This window comes from Cherax quadricarinatus, chromosome 39 (genome assembly GCF_038502225.1).
Source record: "Cherax quadricarinatus isolate ZL_2023a chromosome 39, ASM3850222v1, whole genome shotgun sequence".
In the NCBI taxonomy this organism is placed as follows: domain Eukaryota; kingdom Metazoa; phylum Arthropoda; class Malacostraca; order Decapoda; family Parastacidae; genus Cherax; species Cherax quadricarinatus.
In genome coordinates this window covers 7,689,955-7,711,343 of record NC_091330.1, presented here as the reverse complement: position 1 = coordinate 7,711,343, position 21,389 = coordinate 7,689,955, and the positions used below count along the sequence as shown (strand labels likewise).

Below are 21,389 nucleotides of genomic sequence, written 5' to 3'. Positions count from 1 at the left end.
ATTCAGTGATAAGACTTTTTTTTATCCCCCGTTAATAGCCTTAATTAACATCAATCACCTGGAAAAGATCCAATTATCCACCACAACACAAGATCACTGAGACCACAACATCTTTCATTTCTCAGAGTGAGATTTTAAGACATAATCGTCGCTCACAATCTTTTCTGGACCCCTAATGTCAGATCTGGCACAAAAATAGAGCCTTAAGAAAGCTTAGCCTTCTTTATGGAGCCTGACTTTATTTTACTGATGAACAGTTGACCACACTACCAAAATCGTCAACCTGTCCTCCAAATAATAAACTCACTTTCTAACGAGTTACGGACATTAATCAAGCCCGTCGATAAGACTTAAGAGGAATGGCCAGGAACTGTGAATCGACTCCTGCAAGCAAAATTGAGTGAGTAACGTGCATTAATTTCTCCATAGTCTTAAATGAAACCAAAATTAAATTAAAATGTTAGGATAACCTAACATTAACCTAGATTTATTTAGGTTTAACCGCCCATATCCAGATTGTATAAAAGGGAAGGTAACGTCTGGCAGCGGGAGATACATCGCTGCCACTATATAGTTGGACACCACACCCTTGTTTGTTTAGGTAAAAGACGAATTGGAATGTTACACACACTTGGTCAGAGAATTGTTGACAACACTGGGATGTGGTCAACGAGAAGACACTCCAGTGGTTTCCTACAACTATTTACCAACACATATTGAATTTCCTAATTCTCGTGTATTATTTTGCTCTGTATAAACCATACGATACAGACACTTCACTAATAGCGAGGCTTCGAAATTACATACAAAACATAAAATCGCAAAATATATTAAAAAAAATAGAAAAATACGTAAATCTATAAAGATATGAGTTATAGGGATGTTAGAAGTATTAATGAGCTGGATGATTAAGCGGTACAAGTAAACACAACTTCAATAACAGATATGATAACGGACAAAAGGTAAAAAATCTGTAATGTCGATCAATCTAGTACAGGAGACTGTCACGAGCACAGTATCATCACTCCACTCCCCCTTCATACACATCTTGGTGTGTAGAAAACAAACACTTACTAAACATTTCTACTTGTCTTGCCACTGACTTACATTACCTAGTTTACAATTAGAATGTACACAGAAGAGAATAGCCTAGATCATAACTATCTGGTACACAAAGCACATACAACAGTGAGGTTATCTCTACACATCTAGATTACTGAGTAACAAGCCATCGCTCGGGGACACTAAATCCTTAATAATATCAAGTTTTAAGATACGGTCATTTAGTGCCTTCCTGATTCTTTATTTTTCTCTGCAAATTGGTCACGTTTGCGAGAAAATTATATAACCTTACGGCGTATTTCCTCAGACTCGTGTAAATATTGATGGCGACTAGAAGAGATATGTTTGATCTTTCATTTTTCGAAGTTCCTCTCTGCGATTCGCTGTTGCACTGTAAAAAAATATTTCACCGTGAGACTAGATTTAATTACAATGCAAATAACAGGAGCAAATAAAAAATTCTCATTTTCTGCTGGCAACAACAGCCTGGTTGACCAGACGGTCAACAATGAAGTCTGGCCTAGCACCCAGGTACCTGCTTACTGTTAAGCGAACAAAAGCAAGACAGACGGAAATACCTGAATGTTTTGCAGATCACGTGTTTACTATCTGTAGCAAAATATCTTTGGATGACATGCACTTACGAGACGCTATCATTGCTTGCAAACTCTACTGGATCCTCATGAAAATATATTGTATAAATGGGGCGGAGATCCATGAATAATAAATACTTTAGGATCTGGAGGTCAGCAGGTGCTGTAATAATAATAATAATAATAATAATAATAATAATAATAATAATAATAATAATAATAATAGTAATATCTTCATTTGCTACAAGTACAAGGTATACAGACCTAGCTGACATCAATGACATACTACTGTGTAGAAAGCATTTCAAGCAAATTAGGTCAGTTTTGTCCCAGGATGCGACCCACACCAGTCGACTAATACACAGGTACCCATTTTACTGATGGGTGAACAGAGAACCTGTGTAAAGAAACACGTCTGATGTTTCCACCCCTTCGCCGGGAATCGAACCCGGACACTTACCGTGTGAAGCGAGAGCTTTTGCCACCAGGCCACGGAGCACCGTAAGGTAATGTGTGAAGCCTTGTACTTCTTTTTTCTTACAAAATAACATCAAATGCCTTACAAAAGTTGACCAGTTTAAACTTCCAGGGAATGTGATTTTCATATATGAATTTGACTGGCTGTCCATTGCAACAGGCCTACTGGCCTATGCGAGGCAGCTCCATTTCTCCCAATTTCAAGCCAATGCCTTGACCTAGTGAGGTCAGACACGTCACTGACTCTTTTCGACAATCATTCATTTATTAATGTTTTCTTGGCTTTTTATAGTGAACCATAAGCTCTTTGAGTAGAAGATTTAAATGGAGTTACTTAGCTAAACCAGTTGAAATTTTCTAATAATTCTAAAACAATTTACCTATAAAACGTTAAAACAATGTCATTTACTCCCAGCCTACTCAGCGTACATTTCTTTAGTGACTGGATCAGTAGAGACGAATAAAACATCCACGAAACAAATAAGTACACATATAAAAATAATTAAAAGGGACGCGAAAGAATTTAGGAATTCTAAATATTTTAAATAAGGATGACATAAATGTATATTTATCTAATTTCTAATTAGCTATTTGAGTTTTCAGTGTGTCCTAGCTCCTGGTCTGCATCCTAGCTATCGACTGACTGGCGTGAAGTATCCCTTTTTATATCATCAACGGGACAGTTAATAGTGTTTGAACGTGGAGAATAAATCTGTCTTCAACTTCCACCCCAAAGTGATTACAGAACTTGTGCAGGTGCTGTGAGGAGCATCCGCCTCCACGTGTCTGTGTCTGAACAAAATAGAGCTAGCGTATGGGATCAAATCCGATAAAATCTGACTCCTACGACGCTAAAGAATGCATGAGCCATAAAATAAAAATGTCAGTAAATACATGATCGTTTTATATTTTGATTTTGAAGAATTTGGCGGCCACAAGCTTGTCGATCAAACCAATAATGTTTTTACTAAACATCGACCCCTTAAGCACTAACCACATTGCAATACAGTGTACATTCCATGTCGTTTTGTCATCATAAGTGCAAAAAAAAAAATACTGAAAAACGTTTCCTCTGTAGACAAGGATAATTTTACAATAAATTATTTATATAATATAATATGCTGATACTACACAGTAATATTACCATAACAACATTCTGGAGTGAGAAATATGGAAGGAAGTTTAAAACAAACTCAATGAAAAGCAAGATCGTATAATAAGGGAACACTGTGTCAACATCCGTACTCCAAGACTATTCAACCTGCTACCAGCGGATATCAGAAATATTGGCAGAACAAATGTAGAAGTCTTCAAGACAAAACTGGATAACTATCTCTGCAAAGTGCCAAATCAAACAGGCTGTTGCTGCCGTCGGAGGGCTGGCGTCATAGCTCTCACAGCCTGGTCGTGCTTCGAGGAAAGAAAAACTCTTGAAACAAGTCACAGGTATATCACAGGAAAATGATCTTTGAACACCTGCATAGATTGTTTCCACAGTGGATTTGAGCGGGACTTGCCCACGAGTTAATAAAGTTATCAAAGGTTATTCCTTGAGTAGCACTGAAAATGGTTAGGCATATATATCTGTTAGTGGATCTGGGTTTGAGAAGCACTTGCCCAGTATGGGCCAGTAGGCCTGCTGCAGTGTTCTTTCTTACGTTGTGTTCTTACATTCCACTTCTTAATCTCTCGTATGCTAAAGAATTTTTCTAATATACCCTTAACTAGTCTGGGAGTGTAATTTTCCACTGTACCCTCGTGTTCGTTTTACATCCTTACTAGTAAGAGTCCATATCTGTCTACCCAGTTAATGTCCCTAATTAATGTGTATGTGGTGATCATGTCATGTTTTGCTCTTGCTCTGTAGCACTAGAGCTATAGTACTAACATTATTATTATTATAATCAAGGGGAAGCGCTAAACCCGGAGGATTATACAGCGCCTGGGGGGGGGATGTGGAAGGCATTCAGGCTTAATTCGGGGAACTGGAGCACAGATCCAATTCCCTAAATCAAGAGCCCCTCACCAACATCAAGGAACCTTCCTTGAGGGGTATAGTACTAACAACTGCGCTGTGAGAGGAAGCACCGCACACAACTGTGGTGTGAAAGGAAGCACCGCAAACAACTGCGGAATGAGAGAGCACCACCAACAACTGCGGTGTCAGAGGGAGCACCACCAACAACTGCGGCGTCAGAGGGAGCACCACCAACAACTGCGGCGTCAGAGGGAGGGAGCACCACCAACAACTGCGGGAGGGAGGGAGTGAGGAACCTACAGCTGACTGGGAATAATTACGCGCTAATGAGGGGCCGCTGATCCCGACCGGTAAACTAATTAAATCCAGGATGCACATCAGGTGGGACGGGACATGCGACAAAAGAGCTTATCGGGGATAGTTAGCGTGCTGACCAAACTGTGGCGCTTCATCAACCTTACCTCGGGTTACTGCTCCTCCTCCTCCCACCAACTCACTCTTATAACACCTTCATCAACGCTACCTCTGGCTACTGCTCCTCCTCCTCCTCACCCTTATAACACAGATTTATAATGCCTCTCAATTCACCTATTCCTGAACGAGCCACACCACGACAAATCATTCAGCTTATTGATTTTTAACATATTTTAAGTTATGTCGCGTTGCTTTAACGTTAATTTACCTATGTTTCTCTACTATTAACTAAATTACACAACCAGAGAAGAGATAAAGGGCAGAGGTTTAAATACTCGTCATACAACCTCGTGGATCAAGTTCTTCAAAAAAACCATGTTCCTTTTGTACGGTGCAACAATGGAAGTTTTTTTTTGTATTATGGTTATAGGGAGGCACTAAACCTGTAGGGGGTCATACAACGCATGGTGAAAGGGAGATAATCAGATCTGATGCAAGCTCTAATTCTCTGGACCAAGAGCCCTTCATCATGAAGGTAAAATCTTTGCAGGCACTCTCTTGCTAAGCTGTTTGCTGCGGTAAATTACACACTTGGTGGCTCGACGTACGTGTACGTGCCCATATGTAGACTGTATTTCATGACACCGTAAACTCGTGTGGAATGATAGAGGCTCGATTACTGCCATGTGGTTGTCCAGCCAGGCTGTTTGTGATCGCCCTCTGTACGTGCTTAAAAGCACGCGTGCTGTGCGGGTCTTGTGCGAGCAGACCAGTGTTTACTTAAAGAGTCATTAAAGTCATTTGCTTTTTCTCCTCGTCTACTACTTATATCGTCTTATTACACAGTAAGAGGCAGGCAGCTTACTATAACTTTTAACAAGTGCAGCAAATGTTTACAAACACCAGTGAAGACTTCCCTTCCAAGCCTCTAGTCACCTCTGGAAGCACATGTTGTTTCTTCTTGATTACTCCAGTAAACTGGTAGTTACAAGCAAGTTTATATTCAGTGCCAGGGGTGCGATAAGTTTACCACAGCAGTTCATTATTGCATTACATAATTGTTTGTATAATGTACGGTTTATAATAATGGTGAATATTTAAACTGGAAACTAAACCATTACTTGCAACAAGTGCCAGATCAGCCAGGTTGCGATGTTTGTGTAAACCTTCGGACGGCCTGATTGATCAGGCTATTGCTGTTGGGGCCAGAAATCGTACATAGGCATTACAACTTGGTTGTCAGGACACTTTGAGCTGGTAGCTGGAATGTTTGTTATTATTTATTCCAATAATTATTGGTGATAACATTACTTATGTTAACAGTTACCAGTGCTAAGAGTGGTTATTCTAAGTTACCAGTGATAATATCACTTATCATTATAGTTACCAGCGATAACATTGGTTATCCTAATAGTTACCAGTGATTATTTCAGTGTTTCAGAACACATCTCAACAATGGTGATCCATGTACGAGGAGTCGCTGGATATTGTGATTCCAGTAGTCGAGGTAACATATAGATTAATGTGATGGAGAAACATTATGGCTAATACCATTGTAATTATCCATGTTGAAAACATAACAAGACACAATACTCTCTATCTGGAACAATTACCAACCCACAAATTGAAGATAAAACTAGACAACACTTCGGTCAGTTTTGGAGTTTAAACATTGTGAATCAATGTTATATAAAAACGTTGCAAAAGATTTCTGCCGTATTTCAGCTGCATAATAAAATACTGAAGCTTAACTAAAGCCTGTTTTGTGGTACTTGGTAAATGACACTGTACCATTAACGAAGGTGTTATATATATTTAGTTAAAAAAAAAAAGCCTTAATACCTCTGTCCCCCCTAATCAATACCTACCATGAGTGATACAAGGAGACGCTTCCTAATACAACAAAATGTTCACCCACATTACGACGCCTCACGACGTGTGAAAAAAATTTATGACTTTCACGCTCATTCATAACAGCTATAATTCTCAGTATCAGTCTTGTCTAACAGAGACCCAGAACATCAGTCGTAGTGATTTTTCAAGAATGATAAATTGTTAATAAAATAAGCAAAGTGCTGGGAACGCGACATATATTAAATGCTGGTTACTCTCAGAGTGAAAGGTCGATGTTGCAAAATTGGGGCTTGTAAAACTGCCTGCAAAGTAGTAGCTGCATGCACATGAATTATACGAAATATTAAAATTTAGAACCGAATAACTTCATCATCATATGCATTTGAGACAGTAACGTTTAGGTTTATCATTTTGAGTTGAGACGGAGGGATGGTTTAGAGACCGTCATGCAGCACCGATAGCTTTAACTCATGGGTGGCAGGGAATATCCCAGGGCAAGTCTAGTGTAGCGCAAGCATGTGATGAAGGAGGCCAGGGATCAGGCACACTTACCCCATGTTTCACGAGTTCCCTGACCCATCATCAGAGTCAGGAGTGATGGAAGGTCACAGTAACTCCCTGACCAAAAATTTAAAAAAAAAAGAGTATACATAAAGGAAAATAAAGAGTACACTGCTAGTGGAAGAGCAGGGTATTAAAACTACAGTAAAGACAAGATGTATAAAACAGGGATACAAAAATAGAAGACGAAATAAAGTAGACACCACTACACAGAGAGAGAAACAGAGAAGCTCACTGACAATAAAGCTGACACCATCACAGAAGAAGTCATAAGACATAAAATATGTAAATACTATGCCAGGGGACTATGCAAATATGAAAACTCTGGAACAACAAAAAAATATATGCAGATACCGACATACCAGGAAATGCATGAATATGCTAAAAACGGGACACTGTCATTTAAAAAATAAATGCTGGTACTTTCAGTCTGGGATGTACAAAAACGCCACTTAAAATGCTTAGACTTCCATGTAAAATAAATAAAAGATATAGAGTCGAAAATTGAATAAAAGAGCACAAAAAAATTAAAAAAAAAAAAAATAGATTCAGGAAAGACAAAAAAAAAATTCTAAATGATCACAGGATATATAAAAAACGCAGTCGTATCTTTTTTATATAATAATATCAAATGACCTATATTTTAGGAAACAGAAAAAACGAGTCAAAGGCAAGGTAAATGACAGACGGGATTATGAAAAGTTTTGTAAAAAGAAAACCACGACAATAACAGTATTTCAAATGACTTCTGCTCTCTCGTTCACAATACTGTTGTGTGGTTACTGCGCATTTCGTGGCAAGAGAGATCAGAACTGTAACACAGCCACAGATCTTCTACTGCTAACAATGAATCAATGAAACATCTAAGCTTATAGGAACTCCTCGAAGCACTTGAATGACTTTACAACTGAGAAGATAAACATGATTATACAAACACTGACATACACGAATGAGAGGTTTCTACTCTACGCACTTCATGCCTACTTGAACACGAAGACATGAGAGGAAGTGTAGAATAAACCAAGTAAAAAGAAAGTGTGCCATAGACGCAACTAGAGGACATTGTCAACATCCGGGGTCCAAGACTCTTCAACCTTCCACCAGTAAACATATAATATACTTTGCTGGAGAAAAGGAAGGACTCGAAACAGAAAACGGACAAGTTCCAGGAGGATATGCCGGATCAGTCGCGTCGTTATGGTGATATAGGCGTGTAAACCGCAAGCAATAACAGACTTGTTGATTAGACGATCACTAGGGAATCCTGGCCAGTGAAAGCTGCAAGAATGCAACTCTGAAAAACCAGTTACATGCATGTTTGGTGGAGAAGCTGTGGAAATCAAGGGAGCCAGAATTCCCTAATCATCCAGGCTGTGACAGCTTCCTGAAGCTTCGGGCTACAAGCAGCAATAGCCTGACTGATCATATAATCACCAGTGTGACGAGAGGGCGGGCTGCGAGAGTAGAGCTGTAGAAGGAAGCGAGAGGCTTCACGGGGAGTGAGGGCAGGATCCTCACGCAAGGCGAGCCTCTCATCAACACGGTAATTATCCGCTGGAAATATACGAGGGGAAAAAAAAAACTTTCGTGCAGAAGTAAAGTAACTTCTCATCATTTCGTCCCGGCCGGCGGCTGTTAAACAATCGATGGAAGAAAAAACAGGAGATAACGATTTTCCTCTTCCTTCAACAAGACCCACAACTCAGTGGTAGCGTGTGGGTCTGCCTGTGTACGTTCACTTCCACATGACTCTCCCACTCTTCAACCAGGAACTGTCTTCATGCTAGTGATGGGCTCTGGATTCCTTCCCTATTCCCAGAGAGTTGAATGAACCTTGTTAACCATTTCTCCATAACAACAATGATGATGATAATAATAATTATTATTATTATTATTATTATTAATATTAACACATTGGCTGTCTCCCACCTAGGCAAAGTCACCCAAAAAAAGAAGAAACAAAAGTTTTTCTTTTTACATTTAGTAATTTATATAGGAGAAGGGGTTACTAGCCCCTTGCTCCCAATAATAATAATAATAATAATAATAATAATAATAATAATAATAATAATAATAATAATAATAATATCCTCTTCCACAACGTCTTCACGAGTGCGAAATTTCATTCATTTTATTAAATGTTCCACACTTCTGCAGGATGCATTAAATGTATTCAAGCCGCCAGTTGATATATATACTGAAGCCGCCAGCTGATATATGTACTCAAGCCATCAGCGGGTTAATAGATATATATGTACTCGAGCTATCATTACGAGACCGACTGCTGCCACAAACTATCACAAAAGGTAATTTCAAATATGAACAGAAATCTCTACCCTCCCTTTACCAATGGAGGCCACATTACAACAAAGGCATACCACTGAAAGATATACCCACTCCACTAGCTAGCGTGTCTCTCGACCCACTTCACTAGCTTACTAAGCGAATAAAGGTATTTAACTTAATATCATTTGCACTTTCTAAATACATAATAGCCTTTCGAGGTCTGGTACGATTTGGGGAGGAGTGGCGAGGTTGGCACGATTTGGGGAGTGGTGAGGCTGGTACTATTTGGGGAGGAGTGAGGTCTGGAACGGGTAAGCGACATTAAAATGTTTTATTGAGGAAGAAGAGAATAAGAAGCGAGAACAAGTGAAGTGTAACAGAAGAGGAATAAGAGAGTAGAGCACAGAGGAAGCTGGGTGAGTCACATAGAGGAGCAAGTAGAATGTAAAATAGGAATAAGCGAGAGAGAGAACGGAGTGCAGAAGAGACAAAATGATGTAGGCTAACAGAGAGGAAACAATGGAAAATCTTTTCTTATGAAAATGAGTGACTAGCGATGAATGAATATGATGCAATTCACATTATCAGCACGGTTACCTGCTACCTGGAGTCGACCTGAAGAATGTTCCGATGGTCAGCGCCCCCGCGGCCCGGTCCATGACCAGGCCTCCCGGTGGAACAGGGCCTCATCAATCAGTCTATTACTGCTGACGGTACGCCATCCAAAGAACGAACCACAGGCCGACTAATCTGGAACTGACTGTAGGAACCATCCAATTTCCTCTTGAAGACATTTAGGTGTCTATTGTTATTTCCCCTTGTATATCCGTTGTTTTTAACGACCGTTGGGTGACCCTCCTTGCCCAAGAAATGGCAGGGGTTTCTTACAGAGTTCCACAAGTATGGGTCTGGGGAAGAGTGCATGGGCATGTTATCAATGACTTTTTTAAAGTGAGGTGGGATTAAGGTTATGTCAAAAATTTTGGCGATAAATGAAGAATTCGTCCAGACTGTCGCCCTTTAGTCAGCTTAACGGCTCGCACTCATTTCTTTGCTGTTATCAGTGTAAGCTTCATCTTGTTTGAGCAATGGCCCAGTAGTGGATGTGGATTTACCTGAATTTGGCATATGAGAAAAAGCATTTTGTATTTCTCTCAATTTCTTTGTGTTTAGCTCCCTGTCTCTTGGATTCTGTATGATTCGTTTAACTTGAGTTCAAAACTAGTCCCGCAGTGGTAATTCTTTCTAGACATTGGCTCAGATCCATGTTATTCAAAATAACTTCCCACCATGTTCCGTTAAGGACACGAGTTATTTAATCCCAGTTGATGTTCTTGTTTTTAAAATTGAATTTTGCTGATCAGGACCCCTATGCATACAGGTTTGAACTTCAGTTAGACTGTGATCTTCAATGTACTGTCTTTAGTTCCTCATATTTCGTACTAGATCGTCGTTATTCGAGAAAATAAGGTCAAGAATATTTTTCAGTTTTGTCGGCTCCACCATATAGACTTAAAGTTAATTTATTACACTTCCAATAAATCAACTGTGTGAGAATGTTGTTCTGGGCTCACACCACTCTTGGATTACTAAGTTCAACCAACAAGGGCTAGTCACAGAGTCAACGGCATCACTCATCCAGTCGTCTTGGACGCGTGTCAGGTGATTATACCTGGTGAAATCAATAATATCAGATCCCACACCTCAAAACTGCCACTCCACAACCACCCACGAGTAGCGTGGGTAAACATGTGCAGGCGTGTACGGGTGTGGGTGGGCGTAAGCAAGTGTGGGTAGGCTTGTGAGGGTGTAGGCGGGCGTGTTTGGGCGTATGCGGGAGTAGGTATAGAGTAAATCAGGAGGTGGCAGGGGTAGCTGTGTGGGCCGCCATTGGGTTTAATGCGAGGGTCGACGAGTCGTAAAAATTAGAGAGCGTGGCCGGCTAGGATCGTATAGTTCAGGTTTATAATCTGGCCCAGCCCACCATAAAGGACACTTTTGGTGTGTCTCAGCCACTTGTGTTGTTGCTGGTCCCACACCCGCCGCCGCCGCCGCTGCCATCACCACCGCCGCCCCAGAAATCACCGCTCCCGCCACTACCGCCCCCGTCATCACCGCTGCCGCCACTATCAACGCTGCCGCCATCACCACCCCCGCCACCATCACCGCTGCCGTCGCCAAATGTACTACACGCTGGCTATGACTCTTTGACAAGCATCACAGTTTGATGAGGACAATGCTACCTGTGGCGTCCCTCTGATCTTTTACTAACACGGCTGCCCAGGGCAAGGCTGCGGGAGCAGCAAAACTCTCGAAATCCTTCAAAGGCGGTTACAGGAGTTTTTTCTGCTACCTGTGGCATACCACATACCTCATTCCATCTCTCTTCAAACCTCGTCTGTATAAATTCACTCTCGCCTCTCAATATGATGTTCAATGAGGAGATAACTAGAACAGAGTATACTACAGACTCTGGCTATACAATAGAGCGGAAAAATAATGTAAGGGACCTGGGAGTAGTAATGTCTGAGGATCTCACTTTCAAGGATCACAACAGTGCCACGATCACACGTGCAAAGAAAATGATAGGATGGATAATGAGAGCGTTCAAAACGAGAGATGCCAAGCCAATGATGATCCTTTTCAAATAACTTGTTCTCTCTAGGCTGGAATACTGCTGTACATTAACATCTCCATTCAAAGCAGGTGAAACTGCAGATCTAGAGAGTGTACAGAGATCCTTTACTGCACGTATAAGTTCTGTCAAGCACCTTAACTACTGGGAACGCTTGGAAGCACTTGACTTGTACTCGTTGGAACGCAGGAGGGAGATATATATCATAATCTACACTTGGAAGATCCTGGAAGGAATGGTCCCGAATCTGCACACAGAAATCACTCCCTACGAAAGTAAAAAACTGGGGAGGCAATGCAAAATACTCCAATTAAAAGTAGGGGCACCATTGGTACACTAAGAGAAAACACCATAAGTGTCCGGGGCCCAAGACTTCAACAGCCTCCCACCAAGCATTAGGGGAATTACCAATAAACCCCTGGCTGCCTTCACGAGAGAGCTGGACAGATATTTAAAGTCGGTGCCGGATCAGCCGGACTGTAGCTCCTACGTTGGACTGCGTGCGGCCAGCAGTAACAGCCTGGTTGATCAGGCCCTGATCCACCGGGAGGCCTGGTCATGGACCGGGCCGCGGGGGCGTTGATCCCCGGAATAACCTCCAGGTAACCTCTCACATCGTTTCACTCTCTCTCACCCTAAGCTTTTCTCACATCACTTTTCCATCTCCATTCTGACTGGTCAGAGACCGGGCCACGATTACCATACAAAGGAGCAAGACTCCAACACTCCTTGTGTTGAATGATCTACATGGGATTAACACTTCAAAAAATGCTATGCAATACCTTCAATTTTTTTTCCTCCCACCCTGCCATCACACTCTTTTTCCTTTCCGTTCTTCTTCCCTCCCTCCGTCCTCAAGCACTACAGCCCAGCCGGAAGATTTTCAAGCTCCCGTAGATAATGAGCTCATAGTTTAATACTTTGACAATATCATCATCACTCTACTGAAGTCTCCCAGATCAGGATGACATTTAGTTACCTCATATAAACAACTCACCTAACTCACGTAAGCATTAGTAACCCATTCTGTGTGATGGAATTTGACAGGTCAGCCAGGGTCGCAGCACAGTGCTGATGCTAATCAATTTTGCTTAACAAAAGAACTCTCGCTCAGCCACTTGGTAGAGACGACACAACGGACAGCACGCACACAGGGAGCACCGCTGGTAGAGACGACACAACGGACAGCACGCACACAAGGAGCACCGCTGGTAGAGACGACACAGCGTGCAGCACGCACGCAGGGAGCACCGCTGGTAGAGACGACACAACGGACAGCACGCACACAAGGAGCACCGCTGGTAGAGACGACACAGAGGGCAGCACGCACACAAGGAGCACCGCTGGTAGAGACGACACAGCGTGCAGCACGCACGCAGGGAGCACCGCTGGTAGAGACGACACAGAGGGCAGCACGCACGCAGGGAGCACCGCTGGTAGAGACGACACAGAGGGCAGCACGCACGCAGGGAGCACCGCTGGTAGAGACGACACAGCGTGCAGCACGCACGCAGGGAGCACCGCTGGTAGAGACGACACACCGTGCAGCACGCACGCAGGGAGCACCGCTGGTAGAGACGACACAGCGTGCAGCACGCACGCAGGGAGCACCGCTGGTAGAGACGACACAACGGACAGCACGCACACAAGGAGCACCGCTGGTAGAGACGACACAGCGTGCAGCACGCACGCAGGGAGCACCGCTGGTAGAGACGACACAACGGACAGCACGCACACAAGGAGCACCGCTGGTAGAGACGACACAACGGACAGCACGCACACAAGGAGCACCGCTGGTAGAGACGACACACCGTGCAGCACGCACGCAGGGAGCACCGCTGGTCGAGACGACACAGCGTGCAGCACGCACGCAGGGAGCACCGATGGTAAAGACGACACAGCGGGCAGCATGCACGCAGGGAGCGTCCCATGATATTCGAAGCACTTAAAATTAATTGTCAAAAATTAGGAGGGATTACGAGCGAGAGAGCGGCGGCATAAACACGGGCCTCCAGTTGTAATGTTCGGCCCACAAATTTACGTCATTACTAAATTAACTGCCACAACTTACGATCCCAAAACACGCTCATATATATATATATATATATATATATATATATATATATATATATATATAATGTTTGTATATCTTGGGAAACAGAATTTGATTTTGGGAATCTTAAACTTATGATTAAAAAAATACCAAAGCCGAGTTAAACATCTTCATATTATTTTTCCAAAATGTTTCAGAGTGATAAGCTCCATAATCAGAGCTAAGAGATAATTGTACAATTGCCAAGCAGAATAAATGACTCGTATAAGAGAGCTAATGTTCTATTTATAACAGACATAATACACCACTAAATAAAGATAAACTACACCAACTAACCAATGTTACAATAACCTAACCAATTTTAACATAACTCATAACTCACGCGTGAAATATTAATTGGTATGTGAACAACTGTACAGATATAATCGAGTTGTTCAACTGAAGCCTTATTCTTGCTATATAAAGGGATTCACGGATGATGGTCAAGTCTTAGTTGGTGTTGAGGTCAGAAGTGAAAAAAACCATGAACGGTGAGAGGGACATCAGGTAAACAGCAATGATCTCTGATTACGTAGTAAGAGAGCTCAGTTAATTAAAGACCAGTTCGGAAAAACTTATCCATTTGTTCTGAGGTGCAGTGTTTCAAGTTTCCTGGGGTTTGTGACTTGATAAATCCCACTGCGTAGCCGAAACGTAGTCAATAAAGGATCACATCATACTACATTTATAAATCTTTTTTTCCCATCGTGTCGATATTTTATAACCACTTTAATCGCCATGTATCCAACACTATAACTCCAATATTTAAAAATGAGCTCCAGACATCTGATGACAACGCAGAGTATCCCTTCTTGTTTAAAAAAGTACTAATATATATATAGAATAAAAATACATAAAGAAAATTCATCCCAGTGTGTATGTAAATACATTAAGTTGTTCATTACAAAGGTGAAACTATAAACTGTATCACAACGGTAACCACAAAACTTCTACCATAAACTTGAACCTTGAGCACAGTTGTACAACAATGACAACCACATGTTTCCTACCTTTCTCGCAGTATTCGTCTTTGATGTTCTCTAGCGATGAGTCCTTAGCGTTGCTGGCCACCCTGGTGCGCCCATGGTTGCGGGTGGTCAATTTACAGGTGTTGGTGGAGGCAGTGAGGGTGGAGGTGGAAGCTGACTTTACGAGGTGCACGGGTGAGGCATTGAGGGAGGAGGTGCTGGAGGAGAGCTTCTGGTGGTCTAGGGAAGGCTGGGTGATAGATGGGTGTTGGTGGTGGGTGAGTGGTGGGCGCTCAGTGGGCACGGATGAGGACCTGCCCACGTGCTTGGAAGGTGACGTGGCTGCAGACGCCGTGTTGTTCTTGCTCGGACCGCGATCTTTGCACCCAATCATATTGAAGCTCACTGCCTCTGTAACACAGTAATATAGCACTTATTAATGACACATCCACAACACCAAGAGTATTAATAACAAAACTGAACACTGTATGACCCATACACGTTCATCGCTTTCATAATAATAATAATAATAATAATAATAATAATAATAATAATAATAATAATAATAATGACAATGACATCAGCAGCACAAGAATGCTACTGCTCAATGCAAACTGTACTGTTGAATAAACGTGTATTTATAAACAATTTGCAATGAATATAGCGTTGGTTTTCCTTCATTCTTTCCCATCAAGCGTCGCCTCGGTGTTTAAACCTGTACTTGGAGAGAGAGAGAGAGAGAGAGAGATAGAGAGAGAGAGAGAGAGAGAGAGAGAGAGAGAGAAAGAGAGAGAGAGAGAGAGAGAGAGAGATAGAGAGAGAGAGAGAGAGAGAGATTGATTTCAACACAGGAGGGATGTGGGTGGCCTTACTGTTATGTACAAGGCCAACATTGTCAAAGTACCACACTTGGCTCCACTTCGAGGAGAGCGAGAAGCAAGCTTCTATACCACAAGACGGGCAGAAAGCAGCAATAAATAACAAAAAGGCACAATACCGTGACTGGAACGATACACAAATAACCCGCACATAAAAGAGAGAAGCTTACGACGACGTTTCGGTCCGACTTGGACCATTGACAAAGTCACACACACAGTGTGACTTTGTCAATGGTCCAAGTCGAACCGTCGTCATGCTTCTCTCTTTATGTGCGGAGATATTAATGTATAAAGCTAACAACTTCACTCTGGCTGTACCCTTCTCCAGAACGTCACTTCATCTGAGATCATTTATCCCCAGGATGACTCGAGTATGGAACACATTCGTATAGCATTATGATGTCAACAAGATAGTCAGTTGATCAAATGAAAATACTAGCCCGCAGATGGCTCCAACTTCATTCTGTTCCTTACTCGTATGTCTCATAACAATAAAAATGCTTTCAAATGAGCTGATGTAGGTAACAGCTCTTAGCTTGTCAATAAAGTTAGGAATCCTTAAGTTGTAAATAGATTGTCAATAAAGTTAGGGATCCTTAACCTAACCTTGTCAAACCCTGTGTTTAAAGAGAGAGAGAGAGAGAGAGAGAGAGAGAGAGAGAGAGAGAGAGAGAGAGAGAGAGAGAGAGAGAGAGAGAGAGAGAGAGAGAGAGAGAGAGAGAGAGAGAGAGAGAGAGAGAGAGAGAGAGAGAGAGAGAAAGGGAGAGAAAGACCACAACACTGGAAGGGAAGTAAGGTAATTTTTAATATTTGCTTGTGCACTAACCTCTCCACTGATACCCTGAAGGAACTCGCCCAGACACACCTTCATATTCCATACTACCGTTACTGAAGTTTACCTATGGATGGTTTCAAGGGTCATCGCCCTAGTAGTTAGGTTCGAGGCCTTCCCACTGACAGTATGGTCAGGGAGGAGTCCTAGCAGCTAGGTGAAGGTGTCTTCACAAAATACAACTTCAACAACAAGAACATCAACTGGGACCAGGTAAACCATGTCCTAAACGAAACATGTTGGGAAGATATCTTAAATGACATGGATCCAAACCAATGCCTTGAAAGGATCAACTTCCTGGCAGCTGAAGCATGTTCTAGGCATATTCCCCTAAGGAAGAAGAGCAGGAGTAAACTGGAGAGAGAGAGACGCTCCCTCTACAGAAGACGACGAAAGGTCACTGAGCTCCTCAGGAGTGCTAGAATATCTGATACACGAAAGGAGGTGCTGACCAAGGAAGTGGAAACTATCGAATTTAAGTTAAATGACTCTTACAGGAACCAGGAGAGACAGGAGGAGCTTAAAGCTATTAGTGAAATTGAAAGACATTCAAAATATTTCTTTTCATATGCCAAAAACAAGGCAAATACCACATCTAGTATCGGGCCCTTACTCAGACAGGATGGGACTTACACAGATGACAACAAGGAAATGAGTGAAATATTGAAATCCCAGTACGACTCTGTGTTTAGTGAACCACTAATCGGTCTGAGGATCGACGACCCAAATGATTTCTTCATGAATGAGCCTCAAAGCTCCATAAATATATGCCAGATTTCCGACATTACCCTAACTCCGATAGATTTCGAAAAAGCCATTGACAACATGCCCATGCACTCAGCCCCGGGCCCAGACTCGTGGAACTCTGTTTTCATTAAGAACTGCAAGAAACCCCTCTAGCGTGCCTTAAGTACACTATGGAGGAGCTTGGACATGGGTGAAATTCCACAGTCACTTAAAACGACGGATATAGCCCCACTCCATAAAGGTGGCAGCAAAGCATTAGCTAAGAACTATAAACCAATAGCTCTGACGTCCCACATCATAAAAATCTTTGAAAGAGTGCTAAGAAGCAGGATTGCAAATCACCTGGATTCCCAAAATCTGCACAATCCAGGGCAACATGGGTTCAGGGCAGGTCGCTCCTGCCTCTCACAACTACTGGATCACTATGATATGGCCTTGGATGCACTGAAAGAAAATCAGAATGCAGATGTAATATACACAGACTTTGCAAAAGCATTTGACAAATGCGATCATGGCGTAATAGCCCATAAAATACGTGCTAAAGGAATAACTGGGAAAGTGGGGAGATGGATCTTCAACTTCCTAACAAATCGAACACAAAGAGTAGTGGTCAACAGAGTTAAATCGGAGGCTGCCATAGTGAAGAGCTCTGTTCCACAAGGCACAGTACGCGCCCCCATCTTATTCCTCATCCTCATACCAGACATAGACAGAGATATACATCACAGCACCGTATCATCCTTTGAGGATGATACTAGGATCTGCATGAGGCTGTCATCTGCTGAGGACGCGGTTAACTTCCAAGAAGATATAAACAAAGTTTTCCAGTGGGCAACGGTAAACAATATGATGTTCAATGAGGACAAATTCCAACTACTCCGTTATGGAAAACTGGAGGAGATAATAACTAGAACAGAGTATACTACAGACTCTGGCTATACAATAGAGCGGAAAAATAATGTAAGGGACCTGGGAGTAGTAATGTCTGAGGATCTCACTTTCAAGGATCACAACAGTGCCACGATCGCACGTGCAAAGAAAATGATAGGATGGATAATGAGAACGTTCAAAACGAGAGATGCCAAGCCAATGATGATCCTTTTCAAATAACTTGTTCTCTCTAGGCTGGAATACTGCTGTACATTAGCATCTCCATTCAAAGCAGGTGAAATTGCAGATCTAGAGAGTGTACAGAGATCCTTTACTGCACGTATAACTTCTGTCAAGCACCTTAACTACTGGGAACGCTTGGAAGCACTTGACTTGCACTCGTTTGAACGCAGGAGGGAGAGATATATCATAATGTACACTTGGAAAATCTTGGAAGGAATGGTCTCAAATCTGCACACAGAAATCACTCCCTACGAAAGTAAAAGACTGGGCAGGCGATGCAAAATGCCCCCAATAAAAAGTAGGGGCGCCATTGGTACACTAAGGGAAAACACCATAAGTGTCCGGGGCCCAAGACTGTTCAACAGCCTCCCATCAAGCATTAGGGGAATTGCCAATAAACCCCTGGCTGCCTTCAAGAGAGAGCTGGACAGATACCTAAAGTCAGTGCCGGATCAGCCGGGCTGTGGCTCGTACGTTGGACTGCGTGCGGCCAGCAGTAACAGCCTAGTTGATCAGGCCCTGATCCATCGGGAGGCCTGGTCATGGACCGAGCCGCGAGGGCGTTGATCCCCGGAATAACCTCCAGGTATCCAGGCAGGTCCGTGGCCTTCCCGTTGACGGCCTAGTCAATGGGGAATCATAGTAGCTAGGTTCGTGGCCTTCCCGTTAACGGCCAGGTCAGTGGGGAATCCTAGTAGCTAGGTCTGATTTCTTCCCATTGACGGCCTGGTCAGGGAGGAATCCTAGCAGCTAGGTCCGTGGCTTTCCCGTTGACGGCCTGGTCAGCGAGGAATAAAACACAGGTGCAACACTTGGCTATCTTTATTGCCAAAACGTTGCGCCTGTGTAGCAGGCTTCTTCAGTGGAATACAGCCAAATATAACTGTTACATGCACCTGTATTCGACTGAAGAAGCTTGATTCGCAGGCGAAACTTTTCGGCAATGAAGATACCCAAGTGTTACACATGTCTTATTCATCAGCTTATCGGTATTGTATACCATCAGCAATATACTAATCAGCGAGGTTGTTGATGCTCCCAGCAAGCATTCTCACGTGGTGATGATGCCACACACTTGTCGAGTATATTACGAGTAACTTAAGATTTCTACTATCAAGTTAACGATGTATATAATATTGTACATTACTCAGACTTATATTGAAGAGTCCTATCATTCAGGTAATTTATTCTCGCTTTACAACTCTTGTTTACTAACACATTACAATTCGTCAGTTTAAAACTAATGTTCTCTCGTTTTAGATTTTTTCATTATTTTAGGTACAGAAGATCATCACTGTTTATTTCCTCCAAGTGGTAATATTTAATATCACATAATCCGCTGTGCGAGTGGAAAAAAAGACTTGCATACTGCACCTCATCACACGCTAACTTGAGAATCTTCATGGACATGACAATTAAAATTATTTATAATTATTTCCATCACTTAAGGTCCTCCTCATCCTCGACTACAAACCCAGCTGGAATAGATAAAACGCCTCACCGTATCTTACATAAGAAAACTGGTCTAGGCTTATTGCATGCAACAAGAAAAAGTCGTGAAAAATACACGAACTAATATAACTTGTGCTTACTCTCCCACTTGGTCTGTTGTAATAATAATAACGCGCATTACTACAAAAATGAACACAACGCAAAAATATAAAAATAATAGGAGGGGAAAAGAAGAGGAAAGTCTAAATAGATTGGCTTCACACTCAGAACTTGAAATTACTCACCTTAGACTAGTTAGCAGAAACACAAACATACGAGGCCGTGTTTATCACATAGACGCATGGCAATCTTGCTAATGAAGGTCACCGCCACTAGATTAACACAATCAAAACATGCTAAGAAAAACATAATGACAAAGTGAACAAACAAGCACACAGTGAGTCCAGATGCACGCCCGCTCACCTTTTACAACTCAATGATTGCACAACAAATATGGGCGAAGGGACAATATTTGCTGGAATAGAGGGGATAATAGAAGCGAGGAGAGGAAAAACACAAACATAAGCCTTTATTAGTAACAAAGACGTAGTGCCGACAGTAAAGCAGAAAGACATTTGCAGAGCAAGTTCCTAGGAAAACATTTCACTATGCGTAGACGAACCGGTAAACAGAACCAAACGTTATCACAATAAAAGCTTTTCTGAACCTTTAGTATCGACACTTTCACTTCCGATGTTTTTATTTTTAAAGTCTACCGAATGATATGTCAAAACTTAAGCTTATCTATCACGTCGAAGTGAGAAAGGAGACCAGGTTTTTTAATAGGTTAAGGAGAAGATGAATAGCCGGTAAGGATGGTTAGGTTAAATAAAATCTCTGCCTGGTGGCCGCAAGCTACATATTGGGGCTCCCTCCAGAATCATATTGCTAAGAGGAGAAATGTTAACACCGTTTGATTCTGTTCTATCTTATGGAAACTTTGGATTAAAGTCGCCCCTAGAAATTTTCGTATGACTCTCAATTCAGTGAAAATTAATTTGGTAGTACTTTAAAATTCCGTATCATAATGTGGACATGGGATTTTAGATGTGTTTATTGTTGTCTCAAGCATATGTAGGATTAAGAATCTGTTACTTCCTATTATGTTTCTTCCACATATACTATTACATTCAAAAAACTTGTTTTAGCTGTGTGGCAACGATACCAACGGTGCCCCAAAAGGGAAAATGTTTCGGTAGTGGGTAAACAATACTAGTGGTGCCCCACAGGGTCATAATGTTTCAGTTGTGTGGTAAAAACTACCACTGTTGCCCCACAGGGAATAATGTTTCGGTTGTGATGTAAACACTACCAGTGGTACCAAGCCAAATGCGTCGATTCCTTTCCCTTCTTACCAGCAGTTAAGCAGACATCAACCAGGCTACATTGGTGTTCTCTCTCTCCCCGC

At 42.1% G+C, this 21,389-nt stretch overlaps 1 long non-coding RNA gene across 1 annotated transcript in view; it reads right to left on the bottom strand.

Annotated features, from left to right (window-relative positions):
• Nucleotides 1-515: 515 nt before the first annotated feature.
• Nucleotides 516-21,389, bottom strand: part of LOC128696316 (uncharacterized) — a 285,945-nt gene continuing 265,071 nt past the window's right edge. The window contains exons 3-4 of the long non-coding RNA XR_011392903.1: nt 14,963-15,331; nt 516-1,453 (exon numbers count right to left, since the gene is read on the bottom strand). This is a non-coding gene — a long non-coding RNA (uncharacterized lncRNA). The remainder of the gene's footprint in view (nt 1,454-14,962; nt 15,332-21,389) is intronic.